This window comes from Mobula hypostoma, chromosome 18 (assembly GCF_963921235.1).
Source record: "Mobula hypostoma chromosome 18, sMobHyp1.1, whole genome shotgun sequence".
Taxonomy (NCBI): domain Eukaryota; kingdom Metazoa; phylum Chordata; class Chondrichthyes; order Myliobatiformes; family Myliobatidae; genus Mobula; species Mobula hypostoma.
The window spans coordinates 485,845-500,132 of NC_086114.1; the positions used below are offsets into that span (position 1 = coordinate 485,845).

At 43.3% G+C, this 14,288-nt stretch overlaps 1 protein-coding gene and 1 long non-coding RNA gene across 4 annotated transcripts in view; one reads left to right on the forward strand and one right to left on the reverse strand.

Moving 5' to 3' along the window:
- LOC134358262 (vinculin) overlaps positions 1-14,288 on the forward strand; it is a 265,439-nt gene that overhangs the window by 224,302 nt on the left and 26,849 nt on the right. The gene's annotated exons all lie outside the window — the stretch shown is intronic.
- LOC134358263 (uncharacterized) overlaps positions 11,943-14,288 on the reverse strand; it is a 33,860-nt gene continuing 31,514 nt past the window's right edge. The window contains exons 2-3 of one of the 2 annotated variants that reach the window (XR_010020847.1): positions 13,075-13,209; positions 11,943-12,434 (exon numbers count right to left, since the gene is read on the reverse strand). This is a non-coding gene — a long non-coding RNA (uncharacterized LOC134358263). Of the gene's footprint in view, positions 13,210-14,288 lie in introns of both variants that reach the window. The other variant, XR_010020846.1, reaches the window with a different exon arrangement.

Genomic DNA, 14,288 nt, shown 5'->3' on the forward strand with positions numbered 1-14,288 from the left:
TGAATTCAATCTGGCTCTGTAATTTCAAAGATTTCTGGTATACCCAACCATTTGCCCCTTTGATTTGAAATTTTGACATGAGTAAAGTGCTACTTGGTATCAATAGTAACTATCACCAAATGGAATCTGCTACTGAACTAATTTTTCACTGTCTTTCAATGATAAGACAAACAAATTGTTTGACATTATCTCTTCATTGTAGATAATTCCAGATTCAATTTGTGCATTAAATGCAGATATCCTGCAAGTACTATATTGAATCCCTTCTCAAATCCACAAAAGGCTTCTGTTGTAAATCCAGGAATTTTCAGTGAAACAAATTAAGTCTCATAATAGAAACCAGGGTCCAGAAAGATCACTGTCTCACTTTGTTGTATCTTATCCCTTTCCTATTGTCTTAATTTTGTCATAGAATGGTACAGCACTGGAATGGCCCTTCAGACTACAATGAATTCGTTAACCATGATGTCAATTGAAATTAATCATTGTTGCTTGCACATACTCTGTCCCACAACATGTCTTCCTGTTCATGTGGCTGTCTAAATGAAATTTAAATGTTCCTATTGTATCTGCTTCCACCTCTTCGCCTGACAGTGTATTTCAGGCATCTTCTGCTTTCATTGCTTTTTAAAAAAACTGACTTGCCTCGCACACCTCCATAAAGACCATAAAAGGAGAATTAGGCCATCTGGCCCATTGAGTTTTCTTCACCATTCACTGATAGCTGATCTTTTATTCCCCCCACCCCCACCCAGCCCCACTCCCGGCCCTCTCCCCATAACCTTTGACACCGTGTCCAATCAAGAACCTACCAAGCGCTGCCTTACATGCAACCAACGACTTGGCCTCCACAGGTGCTTGTGGTAATAAATTTCACAAATTCACCACCTTTTGGCTAAAGAAATTTCTCTGCATCAGTTTTCAATGGATGCCCCTGTATCCTGAGGCTGTGCCTTTTTGTCCTAGATGCCCCACCATAGGAAATATCCTTTCCACATCTGAAAGGTTTCAATGAGATCACCCCTCATCCTTCTAAATTCCAGTGAGTACAGACCCAAAGCCATCAAATGTTCCCCCTATGATAACCTTTTCATTCCTTGAATCATCTTTGTGAACCTCCTCTGGACCCTCTCCAATGCCAACACATCTTTTCTTTGATGAGTGGCCCAAAACTGTTCTCAATACTCAGATGAGACTTCATCAGTGTCCTATAAAGCCTCAGCATCACATGCCTGCACTTGTATTCTAGACCTCTTGAAATGAATGCTAACATTGTATTTGGCTTCCTCGCCACAGACTCTACCTGCAAGTTAACCTTCAGGGGGTTCTGCACAAAGACTCTCAAGACCCTTTGCATCACAGATTTTTGGATTTTCTCCCTATTTAGAAAATAGTCTGCACATTTTTTGTTCTACCAAAGTGCATGATCAACATTTCATTTGCCACTTGCCTATTCTCCTAAACCGTCTAAATCCTTCTGCAGCCTACATGTTTCCTCACAATACCTAACCCTCCAGTAACCTTTGTATCGTCTGCAAATTTGGCAACAAAGCCATAAACATAAGAACATAAAAAATAGGAGCAGGAGTCGGCCACCTAGCCCGTCAAGCCTGCTCTGCCATTCAATAAGATCACAGCTGATCTGGCCATGGACTCATCTCCACCTACCTGCCTTTTCCTCATTACCCTTAATTTCCCCTACTATGCAAAAATCTATCCAACCTTGTCTTAAATATATTTACTGAGGTAGCCTCCACTGCTTCATTGTGCAGAGAATTCCAAAGATTCACCAGTCTCTGGGAAAAGCAGTGCCTCCTCATCTCCATCCTAAATCTATTCCCCCAAATCTTGAGGCTATGTCCCCTAGTTCTAGTCTCACCTACCAGTGGAAACAACTTTCCTGACTCTATCTTATCTATCCCTTTCATAATTTTATATGTTTCTATAAGATCTCCTCATTCTTCTGAATTCCAGAGAGTATAGTCCCAGGTGATTCAATCTCTCCTCATAGTCTAACCCCCTCATCTCTGGAATCAACCTGGTGAACCCCCTCTGCACTGCCTGCTAGGCCAGTATATTCTTCCTCAAGTAAAGAGACTAGAACTGCATGCAGTACTCCAGGTGCAGCCTCACCAGTATCCTGTGCAATTGCAGCATAACCTCCTTGCTCTTAAATTGTATCCCTGTAGCAATGAAGGCCAACATTCTAATTGCCGCCTTGATAGCCTGCTGCAGCTGCAAACCAATCATTTGTGATTCATGCTCTAGCACTCCCAAGTCCCTCTGCACAGCAGCATGCTGCAATTTTTTACCATTTAAATAATAATCTACTCTTTCATTTTTCCTTCCAAAGTGAATGACCTCATATTTACCAACATTGTACTCCATCTGCCAGACCCTTGCCCACTCACTTAACCTACCTATATTTATCTGCAGACTCTTCGTACCTTTTGCACAATTTGCTTTACCACTCACTTTAGTATCATCAGCAAACTTGGATACACTACACTCGGTCCCCTCTTGCAGATTGTTAGTGTCTATCATGAACAGTTGTGGGCCCAGCACCGACCCCCTGTGGGGCACTGCTCACCACTGATTGCCAACCAGAATAACACCCATGGATCCGAACTCTCTGCTTTCTATTAGTTAACCAATCCTCTATTCGTGCTAATACATCACCCCAACTCTATGCATCCTTATCTTATGGATACGTCTTTTATGTGGCACTTTACCAAACGCTTTCTGGACTCCAAGTAAATAACAGTCATCTGTTCCCCTCTATCCACTGCACTCATTATATCCTCAAAGAATTCCAGTACGTTTGTCAAAACATCTTTTCCATTATCTAAATCATCGATATACAGCATAAGAAGAAGTGGTACCAACACCAATCCCCTAGTCACTGGCATCCAACCAGAAAAGGATCCTTTTATTCCCACTTGCTGCCTCCTGCCAATCAGCCAGTGTTCTAACCATGCCAGTAACTTTCCTGTAATACCATGTGCTCTTAACTTGGTAAGCAGTCTCATGTGTAGCAATTTGTCAAAGGTCTTCTGAGAATCCAAATATACAACATCCACTGCATCCCCTTTATCTATCCCACTTGTAATCTCCTCGAAGAGTTCCAACAGGTTCGTCAGGCAAGATTTTCCCTTAAGGAAGCTATGCTGACTTTGTCCTATCTTGCCTTGTGTCACCAAGTACTCCATAACCTCATCCTTAGCAACTGAATCCAACAATTTCCCATCTCCTGTAAACTTTCCCTATCTCACCTTAAAAGAAGTCTGATTATTTACCCAAACTATGCATCTTATAACTTTAAAAACTTACTTCATCCTCCCTTCGCCTGCACTGCTCCAGAGTAAACAATCTATCTTTGTCCCATCTGTATTTCTGGCTAAAATTCTCTCATTCATGCAAATTCCTAGTGAACCTCTTTTGCACTCTTCAAAGCCTCCAAATTTTTCCTGTAAATGTGGTGACCAAAACAGCACACAATACTCCATGTCTCTGATCAAAATTTTATACAACTGCAACATGACTTTCTGACTCTTGAACTCGGTGTCCCAAACAATGAATCCAAGCATGCCATCTACCTTTTTGACACCTGATCTGCTTGTGTTGCCACTTTCAGGGAGCTATGGATTTGCATCCCAAGATCTCCCTGTACTTCATTAATTCTAAAGGCTTGCTCATAGCAGACAGTAGGGGTGGAAGATTGTTATTCTGGCTGGAGATTCGTGACTAGTGGTGTTCTGCAAAGTGATCTTCAGTGATTTAGATGAAGAAGTAGATGGAGGATTAACAAGTTTGTGGCTGACACCAAAATTGGTGGAATTCCGGATAGTCTGAAGGACAATAAAGAATACAGTGGAATATATGTGCAAGTACTGTGCAATACTGTGCAAAAGTCTTGGGAACATCTATATATTTAAGACTGTTGAACAGCACTGTGTATTGGTTAAATGTGAAGGTGATTGGGAAACAGAAATAAGGGCACTTAGATTTGTATTAGCTCAGTAGTATTAAGTGTTATTTGGTAACCCGAAAGACATAATATGCTGTGTGTGTGTGTGTGTGTGTGTGTGTATGTATATATATATATATATATATATACACACACACATATATATACACACACACACACACACACACACATATAGGTTAGCCCTAACCCTAACCCTAATGTATGTGTGAGGTGTTGTTGCCGGTAATAAGTGTGTTCTGCAGGGTCAGTATTGGGACCTTTCTTTTCACGTTGTATGTGAGTGATCTGGATAACAATTGATGGTTTTGTGGCTAAGTTTGCAATCAATACAAAGATAGGTGGAGGGGGCAGGTAGTGTTGAGGAAGCAAGGAGCCTGGAGAATGACTTGGACAGATTATGAGAATGGGCAAAGAAATGGGAAATGGAATATAGTGTAGAGAAGTGTATGGTTATGGACTTTGGTAGAAGGAATAAAGACAAACTATTTTCTAAATGGGGACCAATTCAGAAACTAGAGGTGCAAACAGGCTTGGGAGTTCTTGTACAGGATTCCCTAAAGGTTAACTTGCATGTTGAGTCGGTAGTAAGGAAAGCAAGTGCAATGTTAGCATTCATTTCAAGAGAACTAACATAGAAATCTACAGTACATTACAGGCCCTTCAGCCCTCAATGTTGTGCCAATCACGTAACCTACTCTAGAAGCTGTCTAGAATTTCTCTACTGCATAGCCCTCTATTTTTCTAAGCTTCATGTACCTATCTAAGAGGCTCTTAAAAGACCCTATTGTGTCTGCCTCTACCACCATCGCTGTCAGTGCATTCCATACACCCACCACTCTCTGCATGGAAAAACTTACCTCTGACATCCCCCTTGTACCTACTTCCGAGCACCTTAACACTATGCCCCCTCATGTTAGCCATTTCAGCCCTGGGGAAAAGCTTCTGGCTATCCACACAATCGATGCCTCTCATCATCTTAAACACCTCTATCAGGTCACCTCTCATCCTGCGTCGTAGGATATAAAAACAAGGATGTAATGTTCAGGCTTCCTAACATAGAACATAGAACAGTACAGCACAGTACAGGCCCTTTGGCCCACAATGTCATGCCGACCCTCAAACCCTGCCTCCCGTATAACTACTACTACGTCGACTCAGGCCTAGGGAGCCGGCGTCGGGCACGGTGATGGACTCTCCACTTCTCCCTCTCCCTCATCAGTGTGTTCAGTTCATCTAAATTAGCCGCGCCACTGTCTTCTAGGAGCGTGTTGACCATAGTCTTGGGAGGGCGCCCAGGGTTCATCCTCCCGTGCTTGGGTTCCCATATGATGACTGGGCTGGCAGGTAGCTCGGGGTGGTGTTGACAGTGCCCTGCTAGTTTCAGTCTTCTCGCCTCAATTTTAGTGGAGAGCATCGGTAGGTTGTTATAGAGCTCGACGTTCGTCATGTGCTATTGCCAACTCACATCAAGAGCCATCTGGAGCATTTGTGTATAGCAACCATCTAGAGACTTTCGCATTGTCTTAGTGAGTGTCCACGTCTCGCATCCGTACGTGAGAATGGACTCTATGACTGCTATGAAAATCCTCTTTTTAAGCCCTCTGGTCAGGTTTGACTTCCAGATTCCCTCCACATCAGTGCCTCCTGTATCTTTATGTCCTTCTCCGAACTCATCATTCTTGACCCGAAGTACTTGTAGTCAAAGACTTTCTTAATGGTATTATTCTCTATGGTCTTGAGAGTACCTTCGTTGCAGTTAAACGCCATGTACTCTGTCTTTTCATCGTTTAGGTGAAGTCCAACTTTACTGCATTCCATTTCCACTTTTGTCAGTAGCTGTTATGCTTCCTCCATCTGGTCAGACAACAGGACTATGTCATCTGCAAAATCAAGATCTGTGAGTGTAACTGATCTGATCCTTTTGGTTCGCCCTGGTTTTATGGTAAAACCAAGCTTGTCATGATCTTTGGTAGCTTGACACAGAGCGTAATCAAGGACAGTTATAAACATGTAGGGTGCCAGAGTCAAACACTGCTGTTTCTTTGTCTGGTGATACAACTTTCGCCATGGTTTTGGTATAGCTGGACTGTATTGCTCTCAGTAGATGGTCTGGTGCTGCGTAAGCTTTCAGGATCTTCAGCATTTTACCTCGGTGAATAGAGTCAAAAGCTTTGCAAAAATCTGTGTAAGTAAGCACGGCTGGTAGGTTGTTCTTCTTGACTTCCTCAATTATCCTACGGAGAGCAAGTATTTGCATTACTGTTGTGCGCTTCTGCCAAAAACCATTCTGATTGAATCTTAGCTTAGGGTCGATGGCGGTGCGAATCCTGTTCAAGATCATCCGATTGTATAGCTTTGCCACCCCCACCCCACCTGTCTAATAGTCTATTAAATTTCACTAGTATATCTCCTTCCACCACTGACTCAGACAGTGCATTCCACACACCAACCACTCTCTGAGTAAAAAACCTTCCTCTAATATCCCCCTTGAACTTCCCACCCCTTACCTTAAAGCCATGTCCTCTTGTATTGAGTGGTGGTGCCCTGGGGAAGAGGCACTGGCTATCCACTCTATCTATTCCTCTTAATATCTTGTACTCCTCTATCATGTCTCCTCTCATCCGCCTTCTCTCCAAAGAGTAAAGCCCTAGCTCCCTTAATCTCTGATCATAATCCATAATCTCTCAACCAGGCAGCATCCTGGTAAATCTCCTCTGTACCCTTTCCAGTGCTTCCACATCCTTCCTATAGTGAGGCGACCAGAACTGGACACAGTACTCCAAGTGTGGCCTAACCAGAGTTTTATAGAGCTGCATCATTACATCGCGACTCTTAAAATCTATCCCTCGACTTCTGAAAGCTAGCATCCCATAAGCTTTCTTAACTACCCTATCTACCTGTGAGGCAACTTTCAGGGATCTGTGGACATGTACCCCAGATCCCTCTGCTTCTCTACACTACCAAGTATCCTGCCATTTACTTTGTACTCTGCCTTGGAGTTTGTCCTTCCAGTGTACCATCTCGCACTTCTCTGGGTTGAACTCCATCTGCCACTTCTTAGCCCACTTCTGCATCCTATCAATGTCTCCCTGCAATCTTCAACAATCTTCTATACTATCAACAACACCAGCAACCTTTGTGTCATCTGCAAACTTGCTAACCCACCCTTCTACGTCCTTATCCAGGTCGTTAATAAAAATCACGAAAAGTGGAGGTCCCAGAACTGATCCTTGTGGGACACCACTAGTCACAACCCTCCAATCCGAATGTACTCCCTCCACCATGACCCTCTGCCTTCTGCAGGCAACCCAATTCTGAATCCACCTGGCCAAACTTCCCTGGATCCCATGCCTTCTGACTTTCTGAATAAGCCTATCTTGTGGAACCTTGTCAAATGCCTTACTAAAATCCATGTTGATCACATCCACTGCACTACCCTCATCTATATGCCTGGTCACCTCCTCAAAGAACTCTATCAGGCTTGTTAGACACGATCTGCCCTTCACAAAGCCATGCTGACTGTCCCTGATCAGACCATGATTCTCTAAATGCCCATAGATCCTATCTCTAAGAATCTTTTCCAACAACTTTCCCACCACAGATGCAAGGCTCACTGGTCTATAATTACCTGGACTATCCCTACTACCTTTTTTGAACGAGGGGACAACATTCACATCCCTCCAATCCTCCGGTACCATTCCCGTGGACAACGAGGACATGAAGATCCTAGCCAGAGGCTCAGCAATCTCTTCTCTCGCCTCATGGAGCAGCCTGGGGAATATTGCGTCAGGCCCCAGGGACTTATCCGTCCTAATGTAAGTTAACAACCCCAACACCTCCTCTCCCTTAATATCAACATGCTCCAGAACATCAACCTTACTCATATTGTCCTCACCGTCATCAAGTTCCCTCTTACTGGTGAATACTGAAGAGAATTATTCATTGAGGACCTCGCTCACTTCCGCATCCTCCAGGCATATCTTCCCACCTTTATCTCTAATTGGTCCTACTTCACTCCTGTCATCCTTTTGTTCTTCACATAATTGAAGAATGCCTTGGGGTTTTCCTTTACCCTACTCACCAAGGCCTTCTCATGCCCCCTTCTAAGGCATTGGTCAGACCGCTTGGATTATTGTGAGCAGTTTTGGGGCCCTTATCTAAGAAAGCAGGTCTTTGCTTTGGAAAGGGTCTAGAGGAGATTGACGAGAATGATCCTGTGAATAAAAGGGTTTAAGTATGAGGAGTGATTGGCTCTCGGCCTGTACTCAGTGTTTAGAAGAATAAGGGAGATGTGTCATTGAAACCTACTATTGAAAAACCTAGATGGAGTGGACATGGAGAGGATGTTTCTAATAGTGGGAGTGTCTCAGACCAGAGTGCACAACGTCAGAATGTAAGGACTTTCCTATAGAACACTGAGGAATTTCTGTAGCCGGTAGGTAGTAAATCTGAGGAATTCGTTGCCACGGACAGCTGTAGAGGCCAAGTAATTGATTTTATTTAAAGCGGAAGTTGATAGATTCTTGGAAAATGGTTACAGGAAGAAGGCAAGAAAATGTGTTTTTGAGGGAAAATGAATCAGCTATGATTGAATGGCAGAGCAAATTTGATGGGCTGAATGATCTAAGTCTGCTCTTATGTCCATCTCATTGCTTTTTCAGAGTGGGAATCGTATTTCCCTCCATTTGAACGCAGACTACACTCTGGGTCATAGAGTCAAACAGCATTGGAAGCAGTACTAGTCCATGCCAACCAATTTGTCATTTAATTCTGTATGACCTAAAGTCATATGAAATGTTAATTTAGATTCTGCCTTCTCTGCTCACTCTTGGTATCCCTATCTTCTCAAGAAAATTTTCAGAATTAGGCAATCTTGACCTTTGCTTAATGATTGTGAAGCTTTTAAAATCCAACAAAAGGCAACTGAAAATGCTATAAGGGAAAAGATGAAATATGAGGGCAAACTAGCCAATAATGTAAGTGGGAAACTGAAAGTTTTTTCAGTTATGTAAAGAATAAAAATGAGGTGAGGGTTGAATTTGGACCACTGGAAAATGAAGATGGTGAGGTAGTAATGGGAGACAAAGAAATGGCAGATGAAGTTAATGGATACTTTGCATCAGTCTTCACTGTGGAAGACACTGGCATTGTGCCAGAGGTCCATGAGTGTCAGGGGGCAGGAGTGATTGCCATTGCTATTACATAGGAAAAAGTGCAAGACATACTGAAAGGTGTTAAGGTGGATAAGTCACCTGGACCAGATGGACTACATTCCAGAGTCCTGAAAGAGGTTGCTGAAGAGATAACGGATGCATTAGTCACGATCTTTCAAGAATCTCTTGATTCTGGCATGGTCCCAGAGGACTGGAAAGTTGAAAATGTCACTCCACTCTTTAAGAAGGGAGGAAGGAAAAAGAGAGGAAATTATAGGCTAGTTAACCTAACCTCAATGGTTGGGAAAATGTTGGAGTCCAATATTAAGGATGAAGTTTTGGGGTGCTTGGAGACTAATGATAAAATAAGTCAAAGTCAGCATGATTTCTGTAAAGGGAAATCTTGCTTGACAAATCTGTTAGAATTCTTCGAGGAGGTGCTTTATGAGAATAGGTTGAGTGAGCTCGGCCTTCTCTCCTTGGAGCGACAGGGATGAGAGGCGACCTGATAGGGGTGTATAAGATGATGAGAGGCATTGGTCATGTGGATAGTCAGAGGCTTTTTCCCAGGGCTGAAATGGCTAGCACGAGAAGGTACAGTTTTAAGGTGCTTGGAAGTAGGTAGAGAGGAGATGTCAGGGGTAAGTTTTTTTACGTAAAGAGTGGTGAGTGCGTGGAATGGGCTGCCGGTGACGGTGGTGGAGGCAGATACGATATGGTCTTTTAAGAGACTCCTGGATAGGTACATGGAGCTCAGAAAAATAGAGGGCAATGGGTAACCCTAGGTAATTTCTAAGGTAAGGACATGTTCGGCACAACTTTGTGGGCCGAAGGGCCTGTATTGTGCTGTAGGTTTTCTGTGTTTCTGGGTAACAAGCAGGGAGGACAACTGATGAGGTGCCTCACAAGATAAAATCCTATGGTGTTACAGGAAAGACACTGGCGTGGATAGAGGATGGCTGTCAGGTAGGATGCAGTGAGTGGGAATAAAGGGGGCCTTTTGTGGTTGGCTGCCAGTGACTAGTGGTGTTCCTCAGCAGTCAGTATTGGGACCACTACTTTCAATGATTTAGATAATGGAATTGATGGCTTTGTGGCAAAGATTGCGGATGATACTAAGATACGTGGATGGGTGGGTAGTGCTGAGAAAGTAATGTGATTACAGCAGGGCTTGGACAAATTGAAAGAATGAGCAAAAAGTGGCAGATGGAAAACAGTGTTATGAAATGTATGATAATGCACTTTGGTAAAATGAACAAAAGTGCAGACTATTATCTATATGGGGAGAAAATTCAAACATCAGAGGTGCAAATGGACTTGGAAGCCAACAAGTGGTGAATTTGTGGAATGTTCTGCCACAGACTGCAGTGGAGGTGAAGTCTTTGAATATATTTAAAGCGGAAGTTGATACATTCCTGTTCAGTTGGGGCATCAAAGGTTATGATGAGAGGGCAGTTGTATGAGGTTGAATGGGATCAGCCATGATTGAAATGGCAGAGTGGACTCCATGGACTGAATGGCCTAATTCTGCTCCAATGTCTTGTCTTAGAAGCATTGAATTCTCCAACTTCCGGTAATTCCCTTGCCCTCCCTTCCCTCATCCCAGTTTCACTCTGCCCCCTCCCCCAGCTGCCTATTACCTCCCTAATGGTTCTGCCTCCTTCTACTACCCATTGTGTTTTCCCCTATTCCTTCTTCACCTTTCCTGCCTATCCCCTCCCTGCTTCTCCTCCCCCACCCCTTTATCTTTCCCCTTACTGGTTTTTCACCTGGAACCTACCACCTTCTCCTTCCCACCCTCCCCCCCACCTTCTTTATAGGGCCTCTGCCCCTTCCCCCTACAGTCCTGACGAAGGGTTCCGGCCCGAAACGTTGACTGATCTTTTCCACGGATGCTGCCCGACCTGCTGAGTTCCTCCAGTGTGTTGTGAGTGTTGCTTTGACCCCAGCATCTGCAGAGTATTTTGTGTTTAAGCACTTTATTAATCTTGGGTGCAAGTTACATTATTCATTCAGGAGTGCACTTTTCATTTTGAGTGCCATAATTTATGGGAGTGAGTAGTAAAGTGGGAAATATGCCTCTCACTTGGGTGCTGTCATTCATCCTGTCCTTGGTCTTTGCTAAGGATGCCAGTGATGTCGTTTGTGTGCTGTTTGTTTTGGGTGGAAAGGCAGAGGGGTGATCCCCTTGTGAAACAAATTGACAGTTGTCGAGTTGATGAGTAACATTTGTTTATATGTTTGAATGATTTTAAGGACAATAAAAATGTCTAGTCATCCTTGAAATTTTAATGTAAAAATGTCTGTGTTCTCCCCAAAAAAATCAAATATCTCTGTTTGTCAAATTGTTAGTGTGGAAGATGCATCCTTTATTCAGAGTAATGCAACATAATCTGAAACCTGCTCTGAATAGGACTTGAAGATAGGTCATATTTCACTGCTGCAGCCTTGTCTAGGGGTAAGGGAGGAGGTACGTGTGGTTTTTGAGCACAGATCTCATTCTGCAAAATAAATAAAGGATGATTAATGAACACAAATCCCAGCCCCCAGAGCTGAAAATGATCTTTTTTGGGTACTTTAGTTCAAACGTTCAAAGGTCAAATTTAATGTCAGAGAAATTAAATATATATCGTGAAATGCTTTTTCTTCGCAAACATCCACAAAAACAGAGAAGTGCCCCAAAGAATGAACGACAGAACCCCAAAGTCCCCCCCCAGTTTCTCCCTCCCGCGCGTAAGCAGCAGCAAGCAACTATCCCCCCTCCCCACACCAGCAAAAATAAACGCGCATCGGTACCACCACCGAGCCCAAGCGTGTGCTAAGTAATAGCAAAGACACAGACCAAAGTTACCCCAAAAGCTTCGTGTTTCATCCGAAATTCGACAAATCACAGGTTCTGTCTCACCCTGGCGAGTGAGAGGGAGGTGTCCCCCATTTTCACAGCGAGCAGGAGAAATAACAACAACCCGCTGGTTTACGATCTTAAAAGTCTGTTTCATCGCTTTTTTTCGAGCTCTGTGTTCGAAGATCACAAAGAACTCGGGTCTTCGGGCCCACAGCGAAAGATTTTCCGGCCTCCCCGACGACACACGAGTTTCCTGCCGTGACACCAACCCTCGATCCACCCGTCTCCAGAGCCCCGAGATCTTAGGCTTCCGTACACAATTGAGATTCTCAGGCCAGACCCTTGGCCTGTCAAAAAGGGGCCAGTTGTGGAATCCCGAGAACGGGTCCCATTCCCACAAAGAACTGACGCCTGCATGCAACTCCAGGTCAGGGTCTTCAAAAGGACCCTGAAAGGGAAAAATAAAGATATTAAAGGTAGAAATAGAGCTGTTTCTGAAGATGCAAGCAAAGGAGTGGCCGTTAGGCTACGTCATTCCACCTAAGCTCCACCTCCTTTTATTGTATTTTCTACATAACCATCTATGAATGATTTCTCTCTTGCACAAGAACTATTGTAAATGCACTTTATCAATATTTATTTGTATATTAAACTAACTTGGGTTTTTAATTTCCACTGCTTCAAAAAGAATAATTATCTGAGATGCAATCAAGCTTGATTTTGTTGACAATGGGACAAATTGCAAAATTCCAAACATGAAAGCAGAGATGGGTTTGTAAAAATTGACAGGTTCTCTACTCTTGCGCTGCACTGTTAATGTAGATTAATCTGTTCAAATCTTACCATTGTTTCTGGAAGTGTTTCCAGCGCAGATCCTTTCTAATATTTTAATTCTTGACAACATTTTGAATTGTCTTTCTACAGTGTGCTTTACCATGAGATCTTGTTGATTTCCTCCCAGGAGAATATCAATTCATTGTGAGACCAACAGAGTTAAATAGTAAAAGAAAACACTCACTTTGCGTTTGTGTGTGACATAATGGTGTAACTAGCGTCTCAAACTCTGGCAGTCCAGGTGTGATCCTTACCTCCTGTGCTGTCTGTGTGGGGTCTACATGTTCACCTTGTGGATTTCTTACAGATTCTCTGGTTTCTTCCCAACTTCCAAAGATTGCATGTTGAAGGATAAATGGCCGCTATACTGTGAGGGTTAGTTGTGCAACCTGGGAAGAGTTGAGGGGAATATGGGAAGAATAAATGCAGGATTATTGGTAGGTGTTCAAGGATCAGTGGGGCTCAGTGCGTAAAGGACCTGTTTCCTTCCTGGATTAGATCATGACCGTAAGACATAGCAGCAGAGTTAGGCTATTCAGCCCATCAGGTCCATTCCACCATTTCATCATGGCTGAACCCGGATCCCATTTAACCGCACACACCTGCCCCCTCACCATATCCCTTGATGCCCTAACCACCAGTTTCGACTCCTGCTTTGAATATACCCATGGACTTGGCCTTCACCACAGTCTGAGACAGTGCATTCTACAGATTCACTACTCTTTGACTAAAAAAAATTTCTCCTTTCTTCTGTTCTTTTAGAATTTTGATGCTGTGCCCTCTAGTTATAGATACCACCACCAGAGGAAACGTCCTCTCCACATCCACCCTATCTATTCCTTTCAACAATCAGTAGATTTCAATGAGATTACCACGCCTTCATCTAAATTCCAGTGAGTACAGGCCCAAAGCTGCCAAACGCTTCTCCTGGGTTAACCCCTTCATTCCCAGAATCATCCTCATGAACCTCCTTTGGACTCTCTCCAATGACAACACAACCTTTCTGAGTTAAGGGGCCCAAAATTGATGACAAAATTCCAAGTGTGGCCTGACTAGTGTGTTATGAAGCTTCAGCGTTATCTCATTGTTTTTATGTACTAATCCCCTTGAAATAAATGCCAACATTGCATTTGCCTTCTTTACCACAAACTCATCTATCCGTACCAGTATCTTTCCTGTAACACCACAGGATTTCATCTTGTTAAGCAGCCACATGTGTAGCACCTTATCAAATGCTTTCTGAAAATCTAAGTAAGTGTTATCCACTGCCTCTCCTTTGTCCACCCTACTTGTTACATCTTCGAAGAATTCTAACAGATTGGTCAGGCAAGATTTCCCTTTACAGAAACCATGCTGACTTTAACTTATTTTATCATTAGCCTCCAAGTACCCTAAAATCTCAAACTTAATAATAGACTCCAACACTTTCCCAACCACTGAGGTTAGGCTAAATGGCTCATTGGTTCCT